The sequence below is a fragment of the Panthera pardus genome, unplaced genomic scaffold (genome assembly GCF_024362965.1).
Source record: "Panthera pardus isolate Hobbes unplaced genomic scaffold, ASM2436296v1 HiC_scaffold_24, whole genome shotgun sequence".
Taxonomy (NCBI): domain Eukaryota; kingdom Metazoa; phylum Chordata; class Mammalia; order Carnivora; family Felidae; genus Panthera; species Panthera pardus.
Window position 1 is genome coordinate 56,247,318 of NW_026526810.1, and position 25,761 is coordinate 56,273,078.

The window sequence follows — 25,761 nt, forward strand, 5'->3', positions numbered from 1 at the left end:
TAGTGAGTGCTAACTAGGGGTGTCCTGGTCTATACCACCCTGTGGCCATCTTGGTCGGAACACGGGGCTGTTGTAGGCTAGGGGCCCAGGACTCACTGAAGCAATAGGCTGGTTAGGGTGTCTGAGCTATGGACAGTTCTGTGCTTTCAAGGTGGAGGGAGAGTTTGGACTATTTCCATCAGCTTCTCCCACCTGGAGAGCATTTTGGCAGCTCTCCTCCTGCTGTTTGGCAGAGTTCGGGGGCTGGCTCTTTTATACACTAGTTGTGCTTTTAAATCATAGCTTTTCAAAGACGAAAGGAAGTAGGGAGGGAGGGAAGAGAGAAGGAAAGAGGAGAGGAAAGAAGGAAAAGAAAGAAGGAAAGGAAATAACAAAAAACCCAAAAGAGAACAAAAAAGAAAAACCCCAGCAACAACAAACCCATGGCTTTTTTTCTGTGCCCCATTGCAACTGGGGCTGGTGTGGACATGGGGACCCGGGCTTGCTGAAGCAGCAAGCTGGTTCTGGGGACAGACTCTGCTCCTGTCTGTACTTTTAATGTGGAGGGGAATTGTAAACTGTGTCATTCTCCAGCCCCTTAACCTGAAGTGCATGTATTTCTGCAGCTCCTCCATTTGGAGGAATTCTAGTGCTGCCTCTTTTATATGTTAGCTGCCCTGTTAAACCATAGCTTTTTTTTTTTTATGCCCCAGAAGAGAGGGATCTGTTCCTGGTCCTCACTACTATCTCTCCACATTAAGGTCTGCTGCGGGAATAGGGGTTCCCTTTCTTACCATCTCTCTTGCTCCTCTCATTTGCCCTTCTCTCTGCCTTTTGTTGTGCAGATGGTGGTCAGTTGGCCCTCAGTTCTTCAGAAGGAACTGTTCTATAGACATTGTTTGGTGTGGGTGTGGAGGGGTGAGTCTTCCTATGTTGTCATCCTGGACCAGAACTCCCTTAGTGCTCTCCTAATGTAAGCATTTAAAAGCCACAGACTTCACTCCAAGCTTTGGCTTCATCATACACGCTTTTATATGTTGCATTTTCACTTTAACTCAGTTTGAAGTATTTTCTAATTTGTTTTGTAATTTGTTCATTGTCCTAAGTGTTATGTAGAAATGTGTTATTTTTTCCCAAATATTTGGGGTTTTGAATAACAATCTATTGATACCAATTTCTAATTTAATTTAATTGTGGTTAGTGAACATATGCAGCAGGATTTCAGTTATCTGAAATTTGGTGAACATAATATTTTTATGGAGCAGCATATTTATTATCTTGGTGAATGTTACATGTGCTCTTAAAAAGAATAGTATTTTGTACTGTTGGTTGCAATAGTCTATCGATATCAATTGGATCAAGGGGATTGATGGTATTGTTAAAACTATATCCTGATCGATGTTTTTGTCAACTAGATCAATCATTGATAAGTAAGTGTTAAAATGTCCAAATATAATTGGGAATTTACCTAATTATCCCTTTATTTGTGTTTTTTTTTTCATTTATTTTGAAGCTGTTATTAGATGCATGAACATTTAAGGTTGTTGATTTCTTGACTAATTGACTCTTATTAAATTTTCTTCATCTTCATCCATGGCTGTAATGCTCTTCTGGAAGTTCTCTGCTTTGTCCATGGCAGTTATGATTGCCTGGATATTATTATAGCTATACCCTCATTCTTGGGCTTATTGTTTTTATGGCATACTCTTTTCCATCTTGCTACTTTCAAACTATCTTCGTCTTTATAGGTAAAGTTAAATCCCTATAAGCTTATTTTTTACTGGTTACTCAGAATTTAAACTATGCATTCTTATTACTTTCCACTTAGAGGTCATGTTACAACTCTTGAAAGAAATGCAAGTTGCTTATAACACTATAATTCCATCCTCTATCCTTTGAGTTACTGTTATCATATATTTTACTTTTAAATACTGTATAAACTCAAAAGACAATGTTATTTTGGGTTTAATCAATTTTCTTTTAAAGAAATTAACAGAAGAGAAAAGGTTGTTTTAATTTTATTTTTAATATTTATTTTTGAGAGAGACAGAGAGAGACAGAGCATGAGCAGGGGCAGGGGCAGAGAGAGAGGGAGACACAGAATCTGAAGCAGGCTTCCAGGCTCTGAGCTGTCAGCACAGAGCCAGATGTGGGGCTAGAACCCACAAGCTATGAGATCATGACCTGAGCCAAATTTAGATGCTTAACCTAATGAGCCACCCAGGTGCCCAGGCCTTTTGTCTTTGTAACTTCTAATGTTCTTTTTACCTTCCTATAACTTTCAATTTCCAAATGAAATGCTTTCTTTTCATGCAAAACAACATTTAGTGGTTTTATTTATTGGTTTGTTTATTGTTTGTTAGTGCAGATCCGCTGTTGAAGAATCCTTGGGATTTTTAATTATCTGAAAATTGTTTTATTTAGCTTAATTTATGATTTTTTTTTTGCTGTATATGGAATTTAAGTTAAAATAAAATAAAGTTAAAATATAAGTTAATTTTTTTTTTTATTTTGGCACTTCAAAGATGCTGTGTCATTGTATCCTGGCCTCCATTGTTTCTGATGTGAATTAACTACAACCTGAATGATTGTATATAATAAGTCATTTTCTCTGCTTTACATATTCATCTTTATTTTAGGATTTCAGCAGTTTGCTTATATGTGCTTACTGTGATTTTCTTTTTACTTTGCTTTCTTAGAGTTCACTGAGCTGTGTGAGTTGTTGCTTTTTGCCAAATTTGGGAAATTTTCATCTTGCCTTCTCTCTCATCTCTCCTCTCCTCTCCTCTCCTCTCCTCTCCTCTCCTCTCCTCTCCTCTCCTCTCCTCTCCATTTAGGATTCCATTCATAGCTATTTTAGATTACTTAATGTTTTTCTATGTCAGTGAGTCTCTGTTCACTTTTCCACACTTTTGCTTTTCCTCTGTTACTCAGAGTGAACAATGTCTGTTTATGTGTCCTACACTGACCTTTTTCTCTTCAATGTTCAGTCTGATATTAAACCCATACAATTATATTTTCATTTCATTTAGAAATTTTGCAGTTTCAGAATCCCTCCCCCCCCCCTTTTTTTTACAATTTGAATTTCTCTTCTGATATTCATTGTATTTTCAATCAATTGCTTGTCTTTTTCTTTAAGTTCATAGATATATTTATAACCTCTGTTTTGAAATCCTTGGCCCTTCCAGGATCTGTTTCTCTTTACTATTTTTATTTTTTCATCACATTTCCCTGACTTTGCACATCTAGTAATTTTGATTGTGTGCAGGACATTGTAGATTATATTTTGTAGGAAGTCTATATTATGTTGCCTTTCTTGACATAGTTTTACATTTTGTTCTGGTGGGCAGTTAAATTTCTGGTGGTTTCAGTTGATCCTATCAGTCTTGGTTTTATTCTTTGTTAGGAGGATCAGTTTGTGTTTTACCTTTTGTCCTTGAGTATAGCCACTTATCTAGGAAAGATTTCTTGCCCATAAGGGATGCTGTATGTGGGCTCTCGAATGAATACTTTATGTGCTCATTGAGGTCTCTTCGCTTTAGCTGTGCCCAAACATAGGTATTTCTCAGTACTCTGTGATCTCTAGTATCTATTCAGCTCTTAGCTGCGTGGCAGGCAGTGCTGTGTAGGTCTTACAGAGTCTAGCGTTGTACAGACATATCCCAGTCATCAACCAAAGACCCTGGCCTCACATAGACTTCTGGCAATCCTCTCACTGGTGCAGCGTCATCTTCTTTACCACTCTGCTCTTCAAATTTCAGCTGCTTCACTAGCTTTAAAATTCAATCTCGGCCTCATTAGCTTAGTGAAGTTACCACCTTGACTTGAGTGCCACTTCTTTGAAGTATGGGCTAGTGTGTGCCTCGAGTCAGAAAACCAAGGAGGATTTGGGACTCACATGTTATCCTTCTGTCAACAATCACTGTCTTCTGTTGTCTCTGGTCCAGTATCTCTGTCCAGTGAAAACTGTTGCTTCAGAATTTTTTCCCCATTTTTATAATTATTTATGAAGAATGGGCAAGTTCAGTACTAATTACCTTCTCATGGCCAAAAGTGTTGTTGCTGGTTGTTTATAGAAGATTTTCCAAGCCATTTGTCATTTGCTTACAGAGGCACTTAAGCCTCTTTTTACTAACCCAGTTTTACTTCATACTTGATGAAAAGCTTTGTGACCTATTGTACTTTTTTTCAGTGCAGTCCTAATTCTGGCTCCTATCTGCTCATTTTCCTTTCTAAGACCAAAAAAAAAAAAAAAAAAAAAGATTAATTAAAAGTGAACTGATAGGCTACATACTATAGGATTCCAACTCTATGACATTCTAGTAAAGGCAAAACTATGGAGACCATGAACACAGGAGTGGTGATGGGGAAATGAATAGGCAAAACACAGAAGATTTTAGGACAGTGAAAATATTCTATGTGATACTAAATTAATGCTATATGTCATTATACATTTATCCAAATCCATAGAAGGTATAACACTAAGAGTAAGCCCTTAGGGAAACTATGGACTTTGGGTGATTTCAGTGTGTCAATGTGGGTTCATCCTTGATAAAAAGCATACCATCCTGGTGAATTATGTTGGCAATGAGGGAGGCTGTGCATGTGTGTGGGCAGGGCATATATGGGAAATCTTTGTATATCCCCCTCAATTTTGTCATAAACCTAAAACTGGTCTAAAAAAATAATCTTAACAAAAGTGAACTGATTAATAGTGTTTTAGAGCAAAACTAATAACTTACATGACTAGTAGTTTCATATGTTTATTTAACCCATACTACATGTAGTTTTTCTCATTTTTTATTAACACAATTGCATGATTTTTCAAAACATCAGTTTTATTTTGAGCTTTTTTTTTTACCGTGTATTCACTTTATTTACTTTGTGTCTTAAAATGTAGCGCATTTCGTAAAGGTTTAGTTTATTAACTTCTATGGCATCTTCTCTTCCTTAAACAGGAACACCTGATCCATTTTTTTTAATCAGTAAATGTCTATCATATATATATATATATATATATTTTAATGTTTATTTTATTTTTGAGAGAGAGAGACAGAGCACCAGCAGGGGAGGGGCAGAGAGAGGGAGACACAGAATCTGAAGCAGGCTCCAGGCTCTGAGCTGTCAGCACAGAGCCTGACACAGGGCTCAAACTCACAAACCGTGAGATCAAGACCTGAGCTGAAGTCAAATGCTTAACCAACTGAGCCACCCAGGCGCCCCTAAATGTCTATCTTATAAAGGAAGCATGATAATGTATGACAGAAATGTACAGGTCCTAGATCAGGGCTCCCGGGATGTGAGCCTCCCTTCTGGCACTTAACAGCTGTGCAATCTTGAGCAATTCTTCTGCCCTCTCTAAGCCTTCTCTGTAAAATAGGGATAATAATTATACCATCTCTTAGGTTTTTTTAATGGTTTCAGACTGTGCAAAAGCACTTGGCATAATGCCTGATACATAATATATGTTCAATAAGTATTAATAATATCTAGTCCTTAAAATATTACATTCATTTATTAAAAAAAAAAAAACGAAGCATGAAGAGGCAGCATAGTAGAGTAGAAAAGTCAGAAAGTATCCGTTCTATTTCTACCTCTTAGTATCTGTGTGACTTTAGCTGTATCCCTTAAACTCTCCAATCTACAACTATAAAATGAGCAGAAAATGTGCCTACCTTATAGTTTGGTACAAGAATCAATTAGGTTAATGTTCCAAGGCTTGTTGAAAAACAAACAGACAAAAAAATAAAAAAAGTTTACACAGTAAGTAAAATACAAATAATTTAATAAATCAATAATTTTAATACAAATATACAAGTTACATGTTGAATCCTAATATTCTCCACATAGAATCTTCCTGCCATAAAGAAAATACAACTTTTTATTTCCTACAGGAAAAAAAAAGGAATGGTCCCCTTCTGAGCTTCCATAGTTTCTGCCAGGTGAACCTTTGCTTGGAGAAGAAACACCCGTATATTCTTGTCTAAAATATAATGAGGACTTAAGTGTTGTATTAGAAACCATATTACAAGAAAGAGTATGTTGTACATTTAATATAGGAATACAGTGAATGTGCTTTATACGTATGTATGTGGCACACATGCATAAGTGTATGTTTCTATTTAATGAACAACACATTCGAAAGAGAAAAATATAAAGCCCAACTATGGAAATTTAAAGTAAAGGTTTGACTCCCATGACACTCTCAATTTCCAAAAAGTCCTTTCAGGATATTGCCAGACGCTCTGACCAATTGCTAAAAGGATCTTGATTTTCCATACATGTGAACATGATGCAGACATTTCATCCCTGTCCTTATGAAGAAGTGTCCTTGAGATGACAGCTCCCGAGGGAGAGCTGGGACTGCTGTCGGTACCTCCTCTGCTGTGTGTGATCCAGTCAGGGGACAGGAGCTACATTAGTAATTTGAACAAGGAAATTTAGTAGAAAGAATTGTCAACTCAGTAAAAGGTTAAGTTCTAAAGGGGCTATTAAAGAGATATGCACAGTTTAATTGGGGAAGCAACAATGGAGAGCAACCACCATCCCTTGGCGTTAGGAACAAATGTAAAAGGAGGAGACTCAGATACTTGGCAGATGGTGGGTGGTGATGGCTGCACATTTTTAGAAGGGTTAAACCCTGCTGTTTTTGGCTTAGGAGTTCTTCCATATGAAATTTGCTATTAAGCATGACATTCTAGAAGCAATTTTATGTCTGGGAGTTTCCTGAATTCTACTTGAAATTACTACTTTAGGCAGAAATAAGATATTTTCCTTTGAAGCTATGTTCTTGCTTTCTTCTTTTTTTTAAATCTGAGCAATAAAACAACCATCAGAGCTACAAACTGTGTGCCACAGAGGTACACTTACCACATGATGGATCTTCCCTCAATATTCACTGAGTGTGCAAAATTCTAGGCTTCATTGTGTGGGATACTTTTGAAAGCTATTTTGAAAATAACTTGCTGTCTGGAAGGGAAAGAGAAATATTTAATAGTCACTGTAACACAAAGTAGAATGTGGTAGAGTTAAATACAAATAGTAGGTACATGTAGGAGAAAAGTTACGATGATAAGAATTTGTATTTTCTTGGACTTTACAGTTTTCACAGGACTTTTTATGTAGTCCAGCTCACTGAATTCTCAAAATAACCATAATTAATCTATATCATATTATCCCTATTTTATGGATGAGGAACGTGAGGTTTAAGAGATTGCCTCCCAATCTCACAAGTAACAAGTGGCAGACTGGGGATTTAAACCTATTCCTCTTAAAACACAATCCCTTGATCTTTCCAAAGAAACTCAATACTCTCTGAGGAGTGTTAAGCTACTCATTGTAAGTGAGGCTTCATCTTGATATGGAAAGACACACTCCAGTTTCTCATCTTGGGGCCCCCAAACTTCACAAGTTAAATGGGGTTGAGGAATCAGTCAACTAACCAGGTTCCCTAACCCGCACAGAAAACAAATGATGTCTTCAAGTGGGGAAAGCAGCAGGAGGCTCTTCAAATGGTTAAACAATGATTTCTGCATAACAAGTGAGATTCAAGTAATGCTGAAGCAAGGTCCCCGCTGAACCATGACTTCTGGCCTCTTTCCAAGAAACTCTCTGTCAGGTTTTCTGGAAGCTCAGCCACAAAGGCAGGGGAAGGTTATTTGAGACAGAACAATTCCAGTGTACCTGAAAAGGTCTTCTCTTCTCCAGCAGATAGCTGACCTCACAGGGAGTGTCAGGACTGCTGAGTCACTTGCCTAGGGATCAGTTCAAAGACCGGCCCCCTATTAATGTGGCCTCTCATTCTGGTATCTCAGGAATTTAAGACATTTGTCAGCTACATTCTTTATATTCAGTTTATAACCTAGGCCTGTGTGGGTCCCCTTGCTTTACTTAACACTTCAAATTTCTGGTCATGGGCATATGCTACCTTCTGCGTTCTTTCCCCCTGAATATATACTTTTACCCAGGGGTGGGGGTGGAGGGGGGTTAAATACACACACACATATGTATATACTTATGTACATATGTATTTATAGTACATGTTACAGTATACACAAACACATGTTACCTATATACAGCCAAAATTTTGCTCTTATTTAGGAAGTGGTGTTCTTTTACCTTGAACATTTGGCCTTTTCTTTCAGCGGTGGGTCTTCCCAGAGCAAGGAACAAGAAGCCTAAGAGAGAAGGACTCAGAGAGTCTATGGTTATGTATTCTTTCTTCTTTTGGTCATATCTCCTTCTCTTAACATGTCTCACCAGTCACTTGTCCTTTTGGACCAAAACCCCACTATGGTTTGGGCCTTTTCAGCTAGGCCATGGATGGTTGTGGAAGAACTGATACTATGGTTTTTTTCTATGTTTTTTTTTCAAACCGGTAGAGGTGGGAGTCATTTCACCCACCTCCAAAATTATCCCCTCACACCTCATTAATGAATATGCTGGGCTGGAAAACAATATTCAGTTCCTACAACAAAGTCTAATATAGTGGACACCAGTTAAGTACTGCTTAAATTGGTATGAGACTTAATTAGGCTATCAATTAAAAAAGAAAGCTTTTCTAGTAATATGCAAAATATTTTCAGTTATAAGTTCTTAGTGAAGATACTGACTTTAACATCTATTTGTTCCCCCATAGGACTTAGAGAGCCTTGCATATAGTACTTAGTACCCATTATAAATGAATGAATGAATATAAATTAACCACACTTGGATCTGAATAAATATATCAACATAACATAAAGAGATACCTTGATAATGGAATGCATTAAAAGTACACATATATTAGGGAAAGTCTTACAAAATATAAATGTTGACTGTATGTCTTACAACATAATACATTATAATAGGTGCTCTGGGGACCTCAAAGGTGAATCAGACACTGAACTTATGTGAAGAGACTTAGATATAAATAACATTAAAAAGGGAAGATAATAAGTGACCTAAGGGATCTGTGAAAGGTCTCCTGCAGACATCTTTCCTGATCTTCCAAAGCTTTGGAATTGCTGTGCCCACCACAGTCAACAGTTTCAAGATGGCTCATCATTTCTTGCCCCCTAATCACATGGTGACATGGGCATTATTCTCCTCAGAACAACTGCCCTGCTTTGTCTGAGAGAACTGCCTCTCATCTTCCTGAAGAGTTGTTCCTACCCTCTCATTAAGCAATATTCCTTTTTTCTGAGTGAAGCTTTCTCCCTTCAGGAGATACATTCCAGCTTCAGTAGGCTCCCAGTCTAGGTTAATGGATTTCTTCTGTACTTTTCAGTTTCAATTCAACTGTAAGCAAATTAGGATCGATTATAGATAGATCCCACTAGTGTGATTTAAAGCAGAGCTTTTCCCATTTTTCTCTTCCACCACATCACATGCTTTGCTAACTTCTTGTTGATTTGATTAAGAAACCATACCAGAGTAGTAGGAACACGGTGTTTCTTTTGTTATGATGCCAATTAATTGATGGGTAAATATTGTTAAATATACCTAGGAAAACATTACCTCATATGAGGAACAAAGTTTATAACCATTGTCGTATTTAACACCAGAATTGAAAAAGAAACCAGGGTTTGTTCTTTTTGATGAGTCCCAACTAATTTCATCTTTAAATTTATTATTTATTTGCTTCCATTTTTATTTGGTTTTTTTTTTTTTTTTTTTTTTTTTTTTTTTTTTTAGAGAACGCAAGTGGGGAAGACAGGCAGTGGGGGAAAGAGAGAATCTTAAGCAGGATCCAGACTCAGCATGGAGCCCGATGCATGGCTCAATCCCACAACTGGAGATCATGAGCTGAGCAGAAATTAAGAGTTGGACACTCAACCAACTGAGCCACCCAGGCACCCCTAATTTCATTTTTTAGTTTATATCTTAAACAAAATGGTGTATTAATGTAGATTATTCTGTCAGCTCACCACCTTCATTGATCTAGACACATTCAGAACAGTTATTCAGGAAAATAGGGCCAGTGGTATATATTCACACTTACACACTGTGGACCAGATCTAAAAATTGGTAGTGTCAGGTCTCAAACACCATGGCTTATGTATTTGGTTGCTCAAGAGTATGAATAGGCACATGCAGTAACTTTTGCTGGCATAATATTAATGGCATATGTAATTTGCTTCTTTGGAAATGGTATATATCACTGTACCCCGCAGTCATTTTTCTAAGGAAAGGAATAAACAGCAAGCACATGAATACACTTGTATATTGCTTGTCAGGACAGCTTTCATCATTGCATACAGCCTTCATCCAGAGTCTGTTCTCAATGTAGTATTCTGTGTACTTTTCCTTTCTTCTTTGATCCTCCTGCCCCTTCCTTACTGGGCCTCCTATACCAGAAGTATCTAGCAACCTGGGACATTGAAAAATGTTTTTAGACTGCTTATGACCCTTGGGTCATATGTTGGAAAAAATTGTTTTCATTTTTAATCCCAAGTATGCCAAAATTTTCCCTTATATTTGAAGGTATCTTTCAACTTTCTATTAGTTTTTGTCTTCACTTTATTTATTCATTTTGTCTTGTTAACAGGTTAAAAAATTCAAGGATCAAATTCTTTCCATAGGAAGTTATTCCTATAATGTTTCAAATCCTGTTATGCAGTTTTTCACAGCTTACATAGTTTTTCCTTGTTTGGGGTGGGAGGAGTACATCCTAAAACCTATTTTTTGGGGGTTTAAAATGACAAGAAAAAAGGGTCAAAGTTTATGGTGTTGCCTTGTGAATGGAATGGTAATTGGAATTGAAATTGGATGAGAGAAATTGAAGTGTGATACAAAGTAATTGAAAGACCAGAAAGATTGAGGTTGGTAAAGGAGGAGGACCAAGGGGAGGTGAACTTTACTCTTATAAAGGCGTGCGGCTATTGAGATGCTGAATGGACTAACACTGCTATGCTCGTGTCTACTAAGAAACGGTTTGGATGGTCCTTCACCCTCAGCTGAACTGCAGAATTCCAGATGCAGGAGCATATTTTCTATAGATAGTAGTTCAAGGTCTAGTAAATTTTGTAAATTGAAGTAAACTTTAACATTCAATCCGAAGAGCTCTTTTTGGCTTATACCTCTGTTTCAAAAAGTGTAATTCTGGTCTTTACAACTTCCATTTAAAAAGAAAAAGTAGGGGCACCTGGGTGGCTCAGTCGGTTAAGCATCCCGACTTTGGCTCAGGTCATGGTCTCACGGTTTGTGGTTTCGAGCCCTGTGTTGGGCTCTGTGCTGACAGCTCGGAGCCTGGAGCCTGCTTCGGATCCTGTGTCGCCCTCTCTTTCTGTCTCTCTCTCTCTCTCTCTCTCTCTCTCAAAAGTAAATAAATATTAAAAATTAAAAAAAAAGAGTGTATCAAGTCTCTGAATACAGGGCCAAGTACTCAGGGGAATTTTCTCACCAGTGTTTTCTTCAAAGGGTCAACAAATTATCAGACCATTAAATATGACCGAGCTGACATATTTCAGGAGAAGTTCTATAACCATGACTCTCAGTGACTTCAACATTTCTATTCCTGCTGCCTAACCTTAGAGTTTCTCTGCATCCTGATTTCTATAACCTACATTCTCTTTTACCTCAACTATTATAAGCCTCAGTTAAGGGCTTCTCATCTCATGGAAGTTCTCAACTCATAACTTCGATCTTAACCTTTTGTACTCTTTCATTTCTGGTGTAATTATGCTTTCTGACCTCAAAATGTACTGAGCACCTACTCTCTACCAGGTATTGTTCTAAGCACTGTAGATATAAAGATGAATTTAGGATATAAAGGATATATTTAGGATTTTAGGATTTAGGATATAAATTTAGGATGAATTTGTGGATATAAAGATGAATTTAGGTTCTTTCCTCATGGAGCTCGGAGTTGAATGGAGGGACAGATATATCAGTGGGTTAGTATAATATGTCTCACTAATTATTCATATAGGAGGATTCAGGGGATCAGAAGAGAGCATAAGAAGGGCTTGGTAAGGTGGTAAGCAAGATAAGACATCCTAGAGAAGGTAATATCTGAGCTAATTCCTAGAAGAGGAAGACCAAGGGTCAGGATAAGGGGGCAGTTGGGAGTTGTTCTAGACAGAGAATTTTTCATTGTCTGATACAGAATTTAATACTTCAGCACTCATCAGTCAGTATCACTCACGAGGCCCCATGGTTTATACTACAAATATCCCATAGCTTATATTGTAGTGCAGGATAAAAGAATAAATACTGTCACTCAGAGGACAGCAGCAAATTTTGCTCATCTGTTTTAGCTGCCACTCTTCAGAGACACAGATGGGAATCTATCTGGAAACTGATCCAGTTGGCAATAGCATTTACAGATACTGTAGTTTTAGCACAATCTTTCCTCTTCTGGGAGAACAGTAATAATTGTAATAACTTATATCTATTATTTCTTGCTAAGGCTTAAGTGTATTTTCTTACTTTAGCTTTGGAACACCTCTATGTAGTGGGTGTTGTTGTTGTTGTTATTTTGCAAGTGAGAAAGAAGTTAAGTCAGTAGCTAATAAATGGCTAATAAATAGAGGAATCAACATTTGCAACCAGGCATGTGAGTCTAGCCTGCACTCTTAGTACTAGATTCTGCAGCAAGGTATGATTCAGTACATTTTGTCACTTGAAGCCCTGGATAAAGACTTGTCATGGTCATGGAAGACTTATACTCACACTTCAGCGACCAACTCAACTATAATTACTTTTAATTCCTTCCCTACTGTAGCCAAGAAAATTTATTTAATTTCTCTGCTCAGCATGGTGCATGGCATATGCTAAAGTAGAATAGTGGCTGAATCGGCAAATGAATGAATATTTCTATAACAATACACGTTTCTGTCATGGCTGGTCTTACACTGAATTATGGTTACAGTAGTGTTTATACACTTATTTGCATGTTAGATTGTGTACTTCTTGATGAAAGTGATCAATTTTGTTTTGAGAGAAAGTGCAAGCAGGGTAGAGGGGCAGAGGGAGAGAGAATCCCAAGCCGACTCCATGCTCAGCGTGGAGCCTGATGCGAAGCTTCATCCCACAACACTGGGATCATGACTCCAGCCAAAATCAAGAGTCACATACTCAACCACCTGAGCTACCCAGGTGCTCCTGAAAGAGATCAGTTTTAAGCATCTTTTTATGCCATCTCCTAGCAGAAATCCTGGTAGACAGGTACTGAATAAATGTATACCAAAATGAGTGACTTAGTGAATGAATGAATGAATGAATGGATGCTAGAGATGAGTGTTACAAGTAGACAGAGATCCCAACAGTGTCAGGGTGTACTTTTTTGTATGCCTAAACATCCTCCAGCTTGTATCTCATTTTCTTGCATACAGTAGCTATGAAAGACATTGAGTACTTCCTGAGGATCCATGTGCTTACTTTTATTTATATGGTGTGTTGTGACTGGTTCTGGCTGTGAGCCAAAATGATATGTATCACTTTGGACTTAAGTTTTTAAGAGTAGGTGAGTTCTTTCCACTTTCTTATCCTTGTACAAAAACCTTAGAGATGACACATTGAGATGAAGGCTTCACATGATGAGGAGAGCCTAGATACCTGTGTTATTGGATAGAAAAAGCTACCCTGGTGAATCACTAGAACTACAGAGTACTTTGTGTGATTGAGATACAAACCTTTTTTGGGGATAAAGCTTTGAGATTTGGTGACTTATTTATTACTGCAACATAATCTAGCCTAATGGGATTAATACAGTGAGTATTCAATAACTGTTGAAAGACTAGGTCACACCATTACCTACAGTGTTAAGACTGGTCTCATTGCCGTACTGAATATGGTGTCAATTTTTGTTCTTATTCAGTTGGTTAAAGCTGTGTGACCTTTCAAAACCAAGCATGGTCAAGCCCTAGTGTGAAGGTTTTTCTGTTGAGTCCTCTGACCTAAGTGTTGCAAAAGATGTGTATATTCCTATCTCCCACTTGGTTAAATTACAAGCAGGATTAGAATCGAAAGCAAAGCAGAACCAAATCTTGGGGTTAAGTGTTGATTGCACATTAATACTGCCATATTAGTTATTTGTGCCTTTCAAAGAGTTAGAGCAAACAAGGCTGCCTGAAGTTTACCAGTGTGAAAATGAATGTTTGATTCATACAGTCATATGTGGATATGCATCCGTTCCCACCAGTAGAGAGTCATTCATTCATTCATTCATTCATCAAATATTTAGTAAGCACCCACTCAGGACTACTAAAATGGCCACAGTGAGCAAGACTGATTGGAAGTTTTGTTTACCCTCAGATCTTCTTTGGACTTAGAGGCCAATTTTAATTGAAAGCAACATACTTTATGCAGTCTGGAGTTTTACAAGCAAGGGATAACTTGTATGGCAGACTTAGCCTAATGCTTTATGTTTCTTTTTCTTCTGTTTACATTTGTGGCTGTGGTTTGAAGGTGGCTTGGAATCTTAGTTTTCTTATCAGAGATCTGATTTATTTGGACAAGTAGACCCATGTTTTTTTAAAAGGCTCAACTGCTTTGCTTTTTTTTTCCAGCATTAAGCAAAATCACCCTAAGGGTCTCCCATTAACCCTCAGGCTGGTGAAGCAGGAGAGTTTGGATGCATAATTCATTCTGGTGGAATGAATTAGTTGCAACTTGTTGGATGCTTCTTTAGCAATAATGGACTTAAGTGCATCATCCATCTTTTGTTTTTCTTTTGATGGAGTCTTCATGTTTTTTGGCTATTGTTACTTTCAAACAATTTAAAAATGGGGGATGGAAGCCTGCCTATTTCACCCATTTCTCCTTGAGTTTAGCAAGTTTGGACGAGATTCTCCTGACCAAATCATAGCATGATTAAGTAAGGCCTTGCTGCATGGGACCTTAGGCAGTGGCAGAAGCTGGCCTCTAGCTCAGGATTCCCCATTAAAGAGTTTAGGCAGTCAGAAAAACAAGGAAGAGGTACGTTTATTGCCTGCATTGGGTAATCTAATCTGATGCCTTGGGGTGAAGTGAGCGAAAGCCAGACAACCTTTCTGTAAGTTCCTTTGAATGGGAGCTGGCAGCATCTAGAACCGGCAGCTTTCCATCATGGAATATCCATTAACCTTGTTTATCTCTGGAAAAACACTGCCCTGTTTCCACAGTCTGGTGCTTGTCAACGGTGCAAGAGATCATCTTTGAGTTCAAGGAGAGGATGAGCTTTTCAGCTATGGGGAAAGAGTCTGGGGGTATTGGTTTTTCCCCTTATTTTGAGATCGCAAGCAACATGCAGCAGTATATGATCTGAACACAGGGGGACTTATTCACAAAGGTCCTTCTTAGATTCATTGATCTCTTATGGACAGAGCTGCCCCTTCTCCCTCCCCCCCCCCTTTTTTTTTTTTTTTTTGCCTAGCTCTTCCTAGAGTTCATGGGTGTTATTTATATCTTGGAAGCTATAAATGAATGTAAGATTCACATTCTTATCTTGCTTGTCCAATTTCTCCTTGAGACCATGTCCCAGTATATGTTTCTGGCTAGTTCTTTCTCTGTTGTTCATCCTACATCCATGCGTGACTTTTCAACACATTCAGAGTTACAAAGCTGTCTTTCATCTTTCTTCATAACAACCTAATTAATAGGTGTTTGATATACATGTTTATTAATGACAGAACCTAGATTAGAGTTTAGAAAGAGAGATTTTGATCACACCTGTGAAATATGTTATTCCCAGTAACAGTTATTAAACCTGAAAACAGGCTACAGTATGAAGCTTTAAGTTACCACATGTAGCAATCTGCCAATAAGGAAGAAAAACATTTTCTTGGTTGATTAACTGCTATCTCGCCTCAAGACCTTTGAGGTAGATGGGTAAGGATGCTGTTAAAATTGATGTCAAAATCTTAATTTTTTAATTGAAATTCATTTATAAATGTATCTTTGTAGAAAATAACACTGCAAATTGGAGCTTAATTTGAAAATATTTAAAAATGAGTCACAGAATATGGACTTAGATGAACAACATGCTATACAGGTTGTCCCTTAGTCTCTAATTCGCACAGAGTAAGTCAGCTTTAAATACTAATTCTTAAAAAAACAAAAAATCAAGGATGTCACAGAATTCTATTATGCTACTTAATGATTATATCAGGAAATTCTTTGCCATACCTAAATAATATCAGGCCTAATATTCTACATTTCAAATGTGTTTTTTCTCCTTTAGATGATGGCAAATAATATTTATGTATCATATAGTTAAGTACAACATAAATAATAAATATCCTTATATGTATGGTTGCACATATAGGCTTGATAGCATTAAAATATATTATTAGCAGAACAGCATTTATCATAATAGAATAGTTTTGCTTGTTCGATCACATTTGAAGAATAACGGATATTGTAATCTTTAAAATAACTTCATAGTTTTATGCTATTGGTTGTCCTATTAAATACCCATGAAAGCAAACTTAAGGATATGTAAATTTAGTTTTGGATATCCTTGGGGCATTTCTAGTGGGCCAATCATTGTGCTGGTTGCTGTCACATGTTATGTCATTTAATTCCTCTGATAGCTTCTTGATGCAGGAATTTCCCGAACCTCTTTACAAATAGGGCTTCAAAGCCCATAATAAAGTTCAGCTAGCTGAAGCAATACAATCACCAAAGCAAAATGTCTTGAGGTGATAAGAACTCTTGTGACTTAACCAGACAATTCTGTCTTTATAATTGGTTCATTATGGAAAAAACAGAACAAAACAAAACAATCAAACAAAAATAGAGTCCTCTCTGTGAGAGAGAGTATTAGATAGGAATTAGAGTCCAGAGGTAGAATACTGCTTTAGTTGTCTACAACCCTGTGACCTGACACGGGGTTGTGTTAGAGCCACAGTTTTTTCTTAATCTGCGAACTCAATAAAACAGTCATAATGAATGTTTATTTTTTTTAATGTTTTGACTATGACCCATAGTAAGAAACACATTTTACATCACACACAGCTCAGTACACACACAAACACAAACCAAAAACAAAGTTTCACCAAACACTACTTATTGTTACTATGTATAATGCATTATGATATTTTCTATTTTGTTCTATTTCCCTTTTTTCTTTTGAAAAATTTTTAACGTTTATTTATTTCTGAGATTCTCAAGACAGAGCATGAGTATGGGAGGGCCAGAGAGAAAGGGAGACACAGAATCTGAAGCAGGCTCCAGGTTCTGAGCTGTCAGTACAGAGCCTGACCCGGGGCTTGAACCCACGAACCGTGAGATCATGAGCTAAGCCAATGTCAGACATTTAACCAACTGAGCTACCCAGGCGCCCCTGTTCTATTTCACTTTTAAAAATAATGTGTGTGACTTACTGAAATTATTTCAGAACCCACTGATGAATCTTAATCTGTGTTTTGAAAATAACTTAAGGTCTTAAAAACAAATTATGATAATCAATGCTATGTTTTACCACCATGCAAAAAACCGATCTGTGCCAACCCCCACTCAAAATGGCTATCACTTTAAAACAACTGATCTGTACATATTTTAAACACACGATAAAATTTAACTGATTCTTTGTGTGTGTTTGAAAAATTATGTATTTCAGGAAAAAATAGTGAAATCCTAAGCTATTGAATAATATGAAAGAGCAAAGGACAGCATTATTCATTGGACAAATAGGCTTATTAAAGCGTCTGGAATGTCGTAACAGGAGGTAGCTATGAAGACCCTGTCTGGAACAGTTCCCAAAGTGCAGAATTTATGTTTATCTTTATTAAAGGCAATAAGAGGGGCGCCTGGGTGGCTCAGTCAGTTAAGCAGCCGACTTCGGCTCAGGTCATGATCTTGCAGTCCGTGAGTTCAAGTCCCGCGTTTGGCTCTGTGCTGACAGTTCAGAGCCTGGAGCCTGTTTCTCATTCTGTGTCTCCCTCTCTCTGACCCTCCCCCGTTCATGCTCTGTCTCTCTCTGTCTCAAAAGTAAATAAATGTTAAAAAAATTTTTTTTTAAAAAGGCAATAAGGGAATTGATACACAATTTCACTACATCTTTTGTAAGAAAAAAAAATAAGGTGATTGTTCATTCCCTGTGCTTTGGGCAGGATTTGCAAGGAGAAACCTTTATGTTTTCTAATAATAAGGAAATAGACATTCCAATAATTAAAGACATTTTCATCAAGAATATTCTCTTCTTTGTCAAATAACCTATCCTGTTTAGTATATATTTGCTTCTCTAGGAATTCAGAGTTTATTATTGAATAGTGGATCAGTGATTCATTCCACAAATGTCCTGTTGAGCTCCTTCTATATGCCCCACACTGGAGAGAAAAAGGTAAATAAGACAGATGAAATTTCTGCTCTCACCAGGCTTTCCTTTCTATGAAAACTGAGTGGATCTTCACATCTATTCAATTAGTTGAAATGCTATGGCATTTTCATGTACACATAGACTGAAGAGTGTTAACAAAACTTTATGTAATTTAATGCATCATGGATAAGGCTCAGGACTTGGAGTTATCACTTAAAATAATTGCATATGTACAAATTTGAATTTTGTGTATTAGTGGTAAAAATTTGTGAGTTCAAGCCCCGTGTTGGGCTCTGTGCTCCACAGCTCAGAGCCTGGAGCCTGCTTTGGATTCTGTGTCTCCCTCTCTCTGCCCCTCCCCTACTCATGCTCTTTCTCTCTCTCAAAAATAAATAAATGTTAAAATTTTTTGATTTGCTTCAGATAATGCAGGATGTGATTAATGAGGTGTGAAGGGCTGGCATGAGATCTGGTGGAGGACCTTTAAGGGTAGATAGAGCACTTGGATTTTTGTATGGCAGATAAGCAATAAGCAGCTGGTCTAAGCTGTAACCTAGCTTTCCTTGGAGAGAGTTCATGAACTTGAAAAAGAAAAAATTGCATCTTTATCTTCACTAAACTGTTACCAAAATGTGACATTTCTTTCATTTTTGAAATAACACATAACATCATAATTATTGCTACCTATAATATGGCCACCAGTACATGTCACAGATATTTGCATTTTCTATTACAGTGGCTAGAGATGATATCTTGAAATAGTGTTTGTGCTTCTCAGTACATTGAAATGACAGTACTTACTGGTTGACTACTAGATCTTGTTATTTAATGTACTAAAAAAGATACATGTTCATTATATCTCAAATTTATTTTTCAACATGTTTTGAGAACTGTGTTTCAACGTGATTAGTTTGCTTTGTAATCCTCAGTGTTTTATGTTATTCTTGTGAAGACATTATTATGAGAGGGGTCCACAGATTTTCCAGACTGACAAAGGGGTTCATATCACAAAAAAGGGTTAGGATATCTTGCTCTAAAGCAAAAGGTTGCAAACTCAAATGCCTACACAACAGGCAGGTAACATCAAGGACTGAATGGAAAGAGAGAGATCCCTTAGAAGACCAGTAGAGTGATCTAGAGAGAAAAGAATGTGGGCTGTGTGGCAGGGGGAAGGTTCTTGAGAGCCTAATAACACCCCTGTATTCCTCCCAAATGTAGATATAACTGAATAAAGGCTGAAGGAATAGGTCAGGTCGAGACCAAAACATCACCTTCTTAGGGAACAAACCTGGTATTAGAAAATGTGGCTTATTTCCTGGCTTCCACAACTGCAGGAGGTGCCATTCAAGTGGATTATAAAGTGAAGGAGCCCCCTAGAGTCTTAGAGCATACAACCAGTGCTATGGTAATATGCTGCTGTCCGCTTCACCTATGGGACCTGAGACGCTGAGTCCTGCCTGACTTAAACCAGCTTACCCAGCACGGTTGGTTTGGGCAGGTCTCATCAGGGAGGAGAGTTGGCCCTGGGAGGCCTTGAAATGGGCTAGAACACTGCATTAATTACATTGACTTCAAGGCCAAAAATGTTCTCCCCATTCTATTTCCCTTCCCAAGTCCTGTTGTACTCCAGCTGTCCAATAGAGCCTATCAGAGGTTCTGCAATAAAATTAAAGTGCAGACATAAACTCAGTTAATTAAATGCTAACCATGTGGAGATGCTCTAAATTTGAATATAATTCATCCCATTGTACTTGCCTCAGAAAAATTAAAATCCAGACAATGACCCATTTATAAGTTTAAGTCTAAAATGACAAAATCCAAAGGAATTAAAGCCTCAAATCAGATTCTATTGCTCTTATAAATTAAAGTCCAAAGTACCTAAATACACTTTTCTAAGTGCTGCGTTGAGGGGTTTTCTACCTTGGCAGAGTGAGGGGTTCTGGCAGGGTTTGTAGCTGGGGCTTTTCTTTCCTTGCAGCTGCAGTGGTTCCTGCAGAAAATAGGCTGTTTGGTGCTGGATTGCTGCTCATGGATTTAAATGGTTAAAAGTTTCAATAAACTATTTTCACTAGTGGACCATACCCACCACATTAAGAAGAGAAGCCAACTCCACCTCCTCAAGCAATTATTTCAGAAAAAATTACATTCCCAGGATATGGGGCTTAGTATGTCATCAAAGACCTTGGCCCAAAATGCAGTGTCAGGTGAAGGAGAGGCAGGGCGTGTGCCAGTGTGGTAGAGAGAATAATGGTCTCCCAAAGATGTGGACATCCTAATCCCTGGACACTGTGATGGTGCCTTACATGGCAAAAGGAATGCATAGATACAATGAAGAATGTTGAGATGGGGAGATTATGTTGGATTATCTAGGTGGGCCCAATATAATCATAAGGGTCCTTATGAGAGGAAGGCAAGAGGGTCAGAGTCAGAGAAAGTTTAAGGGTACTATACTACTTCTTTAAGGATGGAGAAAGTGGGCCAGAACCACAGAATATTAGTGGCCTCTGGAAGTTGGGAATGGTAAGAAAATGGATTTTCCTCTAGAATCTTCAGAAGGAATGAAGCCCTGTCACTGCTTTGATTTTAGCCCTAGTAGGTCCTATTTTGGACTTCTGGCCATCAGAAGTGGGTAAGATAATACATTTGTGTTGTTTTAGGTTGCTGTTTATGGCAGCTTGTTGCAGCAGCAAAAGAGAACTAATACAGATTGTTTAAAAACTTGAATTCTGGTACAGACCAACCTACATTCAATCCCAGCATGGCCACCTCCTCAATGTGCAGCCTTGAGTCCTCCCAACATATGCTGGGGTCCCTGAATCACCAGCACAGGTGTGCTCTGATGAGGGATTGTACTGTTTAAGGCCAAGGTTTCACCCTAGGGTTGCCTGTGCCCACTGAAGTCCAGGCCTCTTCTAGGCCCTGTGCAGTTGGTGCCTTATGAGGTCAGTCCCGTGCATGTGCCTTGGCTGAGCCCCAGGTTTTTGGAAACCCTTGGCCACCATGGTGTTGAGGCTCAATTTTCCAGATATTTCTCCTGAGACTTGTGTCTTTGCTGAGGGCCATGCACCTTTGCTTTTAGGTTGTTACAGTCCGTAAAAGAAAAAAAACAGAGAGCCGCATATAAAAACCAATCCGTATAAAGCAACCACAGAACAAGTTGTAATCATCCATCACAGTTGAAATGTCATGTGACCTAAAGCTTAAGGCTCCTTTTCCAAGTCACAGAATTTTATTTTTTTTAATTTTTTTTTAAACGTTTATTTATTTTTGAGACAGAGAGAGACAGAGCATGAACGGGGGAGGGTCAGAGAGAGAGGGAGACACAGAATGTGAAACAGGCTCCAGGCTCTGAGCTGTCAGAACAGAGCCTGATGCGGGGCTCGAACTCATGGACCGTGAGATCATGACCTGAGCCGAAGTCGGACACTCAACCGACTGAGCCACCCAGGTGCCCCTACAAGTCATGGAATTTTAAAAGAGGCCAAGTGCAAAAATCAACCTCGTGGCCCAGTGAAAGCCTCCACAGCCCGCTAAGGTCAAAACATCTCTCCCATACATAAAATGCTAAGGCCCCTCAAGATCTTTTAACATGTTTATTTTATTCCCCCACATTCCAGTCATTTGTTTCTCAGTGTTCCCAACCAATGCACCAAATGTTAGGAAGTGTTAGGGAAAATGCCCTTTTCCTGCCCAAATTCAAACACACTTGAGAAATAAGACAAAGAAATAAGGCAAGCATAGATGAAAACATAATTTTTATGACCTATAAAGCTGACATTAGAGGGTGTGGTTTGTATATGCCATCAAGGGAAGAGCAAGTGAGGGTGTGGAGAGAGCCCAGGAGTGTAGAGACAATGCGTGTTGTTCCACATGGAAAGAAGTATCAACAGCTGGGAAAGCTTTCTCCACTGATGCAGGTTAAAGGCCTGCCTTAGATTGACATGGTAAAGAAGACTCAACTCAGCCAATCAGTTACATATGCTGTTCAGGTTAATTGGGTACAATGGTTATGATACACAAGCCATTTCAAGTTGCATAAGTGCCCACCCCACGGACTTCCAGGTCCTCTCAAATCCACTTGTTAGACCTAATCAAAATGTTCCCAGTGTAGTGGAAAGAGCTTTGCAATACCAGTCAAGTGATGATTTTTTTTTTTTACTATGACATGAGTAAAGACTGAATTAATGCCAAAAGCAGAAATTTAGGCATTGTTATAAAATTGACATAACTCAGTGACATGGCTTACAGTTGCCTAGAAGACCCTGTTGAGGTGACACTGGAGAAGACACGGCATTTGAGGATTGAGCCTAGAATCCTCAAGGGCTACAAAGGTAAAATCAAATGAAATTCTCATTCATGAAACTCATTTATAAGACTATCCTTTAATTTTTGTTTTTAGTGGTTCATATGAATGTATTTAGAGGAGACTGGCCTATTTTAAATAGAATTTGATTTCCTAGCCTGCCTTCATTTAATTGTGTGGGGAAGAGATAGCTGAAAGGTGAAGGCTAATTTATGTGAAACTGTGTGAGCTCAGAAGTGTGTAGCAAGTGATGCCAGTAATGGGCTCATCAATCTCTAAAGAATCTGGAACCAGTTAAAATGGTGCTGGTAGAAGAGCATGTTTACAGCTGATGCCCGTCCTTTGGTAAATGTGGATTTTGCTCCACACAGGAAAAGCATACTGCTCTACTTTGTTGGTTGTGCATTTCATGTCTTCTGGTCTTATTTTCATTGTCAGCTAATGCTTGAAAGTTCATTCATGATTTGCTGATTCACCACCCTAGCCCATCTGTGTTCTCTGGTGATATCTGAGAGTAATTCATATTGCTGAGATTCATGTATCTGTAACTTCTTGGTGCACATGGGCTCTGCAATGGTACAGAGCCTAGGAGGAGCCCAAACCCTGGGAAGCTCCTTTTGGCCAACATAAATCAAGGATGTTGATGTGGAATTATTTGGACAACTTAAGGGAAATCCATCACCACCACTGAAAAAGCTATACAACATGTGTGCTCAACTGATGTTCAGCTGGAATCTGTCTCTCCATGAATCCAGGAGAATTAAAAAAAGAAAGGAGTTTTTGTGCTATTTAAAATTATACTTAAAAAATATGAAGTTACTACTTGAGACTTATAGATCCTTTCAAATGGTTGCAATATTTTAGGTTTTATCTCTGTGTTTATTCTTTTTTTTTTTTAGGGAGGATTTCTAGTGAAGCAGATGCCTTGTGAACATTGTCAATTTTGCCATATTCAGGAAGGATGAATGGTCATTTCTTGTGCCTAAGGTACTTCTTTGTTTCTTGGGAACCTCCTTTGCAGAGTATCTTCAGAACCCAGTAGGATTAGTATTTTAAGCTGCAATGCATATTTAAGAATAGGGGCTAAAACCAGGAAGGTTGGAATCCCACAGCCTTTGAGCCCCACTACAGACACCTTGATTTGACGGCAGAGTGCTGAGGGTTCTTTTAGCTTCCTGTTGCTCCCAGCCCTGGTTTGATGGATTCTGATCTCCAATTGCTTCAGATAAGCACCTGCCTCAACTACCCCACCCAGGTGGGCTTTTGTGTACTGAAAATCTGTACTTACTTTTTGTTTGTGGCCTGAATAATCCCTGCCAGCAATTCTCCATCTATCGCTTTGTCTACCTCATTTTGTCATTTGGTTCAGTCTAGAACAAGGCCAAGAGGCCAAGTTTGCCTTGGAAATTACTTTCTCTCCCATGGCAGGGAGGCATGGGTATGTTTGTATATTGTGCCTGTGGGCAACATGATATCCTGGCAAAGTATGAGGCTGCCCCGTCCAGGGCAGTAGTCATGGGCTTGTTCTTCAGTGGAAGGCTGGGTGTGGCTAATCACATTACAATCTGAAATAATTACTAAAGAGAGAGAGCAGGAGAGACAATAATATTGGTGGCTTCTAAGAAATGACCATTATTGTCTAGAATGGTGTCCTGGTCTGAATCATCATGGTTCTAAAGCTTGGGCTCAAGTGTCTGAATTGTATGATGTTGCCTTCAGCATAGCTCAGTGTTGCTTCATTAGATAATATTCTTTCAAAGTTTTTCTGGGGAAGTCACCCCAGCCTCAAGACATTCTGGAACCTCACTGACACAAATTTGGGAGGACATGAGAGAAATGAGACCCAGGTTGAATGACTTGACTAAGCTTTGGGGATGGTCCCTGAGAAGGGCAGCCAACAGACCAGAATACAGGATCCAAAGGGACTGTGAATAAGGCTGACTTCACTGTTCCTGTTCTTAGGGATGATCTAGTAGGTAGAGATTGGCGGTAGGGGTTCTTGCAGCAGGAATACTAAAAATTAGATTGATGATGCCTTTGTGGGTCCATTTGGATCAAACTCCAATTAAAGATCCAGGTTAGGGGCCTAGCAAAAGCCAGTGTGTCAGCCCAGAATCAAGCCGGCAGGGTTCAGGACAGGATTCTGGATTCAGCAGGGGAGAACCAGAGCATGGAGCAGACATACCAGGCAGAAATCAAACCTACAAGGAGAACACAGTAGGGAGTTAAAGGTAAGTTTAACTCAGTGTGAGCATGAGTTCTTATGGCCCATTCCTGGGACTAGGTCTTCAGCAGCATTCCTCAACCCCAGCACTTTTGACTTCTGGGGCTAGATAATTGCCTCTGCATTGCAGGGTGCTTAGCAGCATCCCTCACCTCTACCCACTAGCTGCTAGTAATACTCCCTTAGTTGTGGCAACCACGAATGTCTCCAGACATTGACAAACATCCTGTGTGGGAAAAAATCACTCTGGTTGAAAACTACTAGTCAACAGTGAAAGGTGAATTCCTGTCTCCAATGTGCTGGTGGGACTGGTACAGAACCAGGCTGGAATGCTAGTGGAAAAACCAAGCGGCACTCCGAGATCTTGGTGGATTGGAGACTTATTTAACACCGGCGGGCTCAGAGGAGACTGTTTCTCCAAATATCTGAGCCCTGAGCACAAGCATGGGGGACAATTTATAGTCTGTTACTTCCGTATTCCTCATTAGTAGTAATTTGGTGCACACGGCAGGCAGAACAGGAAGAAGAACCCGGAAGAGGGGTCTCTAAGCTAGAAACTATAGCTTATGTTAGGCCATCTTATGGTGCATAACTTTACTTATTTTCCCAACAGGACTGCTGTCTTGATCAGGATTGGGTCAGAAATGAGGCACAGGTGATGGTCAATTACAGGTCTGAGGACCTGCAGATAAGCAGAACGAGGGCCTGACAAAAACTATACAAAGGTCTCTAGTGCTGAAAACTTTTGTAATGAAAGTGTTGGAGGGGGAAGAACTGTAATTTTGTTTGACATTAGGAAGAAAGGAGAGAAAGCTTTCCAATCTATTGTGCTTTTGAATGGAGATTCTACATTTAAATCGAGGCCTGAGCTCAGATGGATATTTAATGATGAAGTCTGTGCTTGTTGTTCTGCCTTAATAATCCATTCTCTTCTGGGTTGACTGGTGTCACCGTGAGAAGCCTGTAGTCACAACTACGATTGTCCATCAGTAAGAGTGCTTTTAAGGCTCATCTCAACTCTATCTAGAAAAG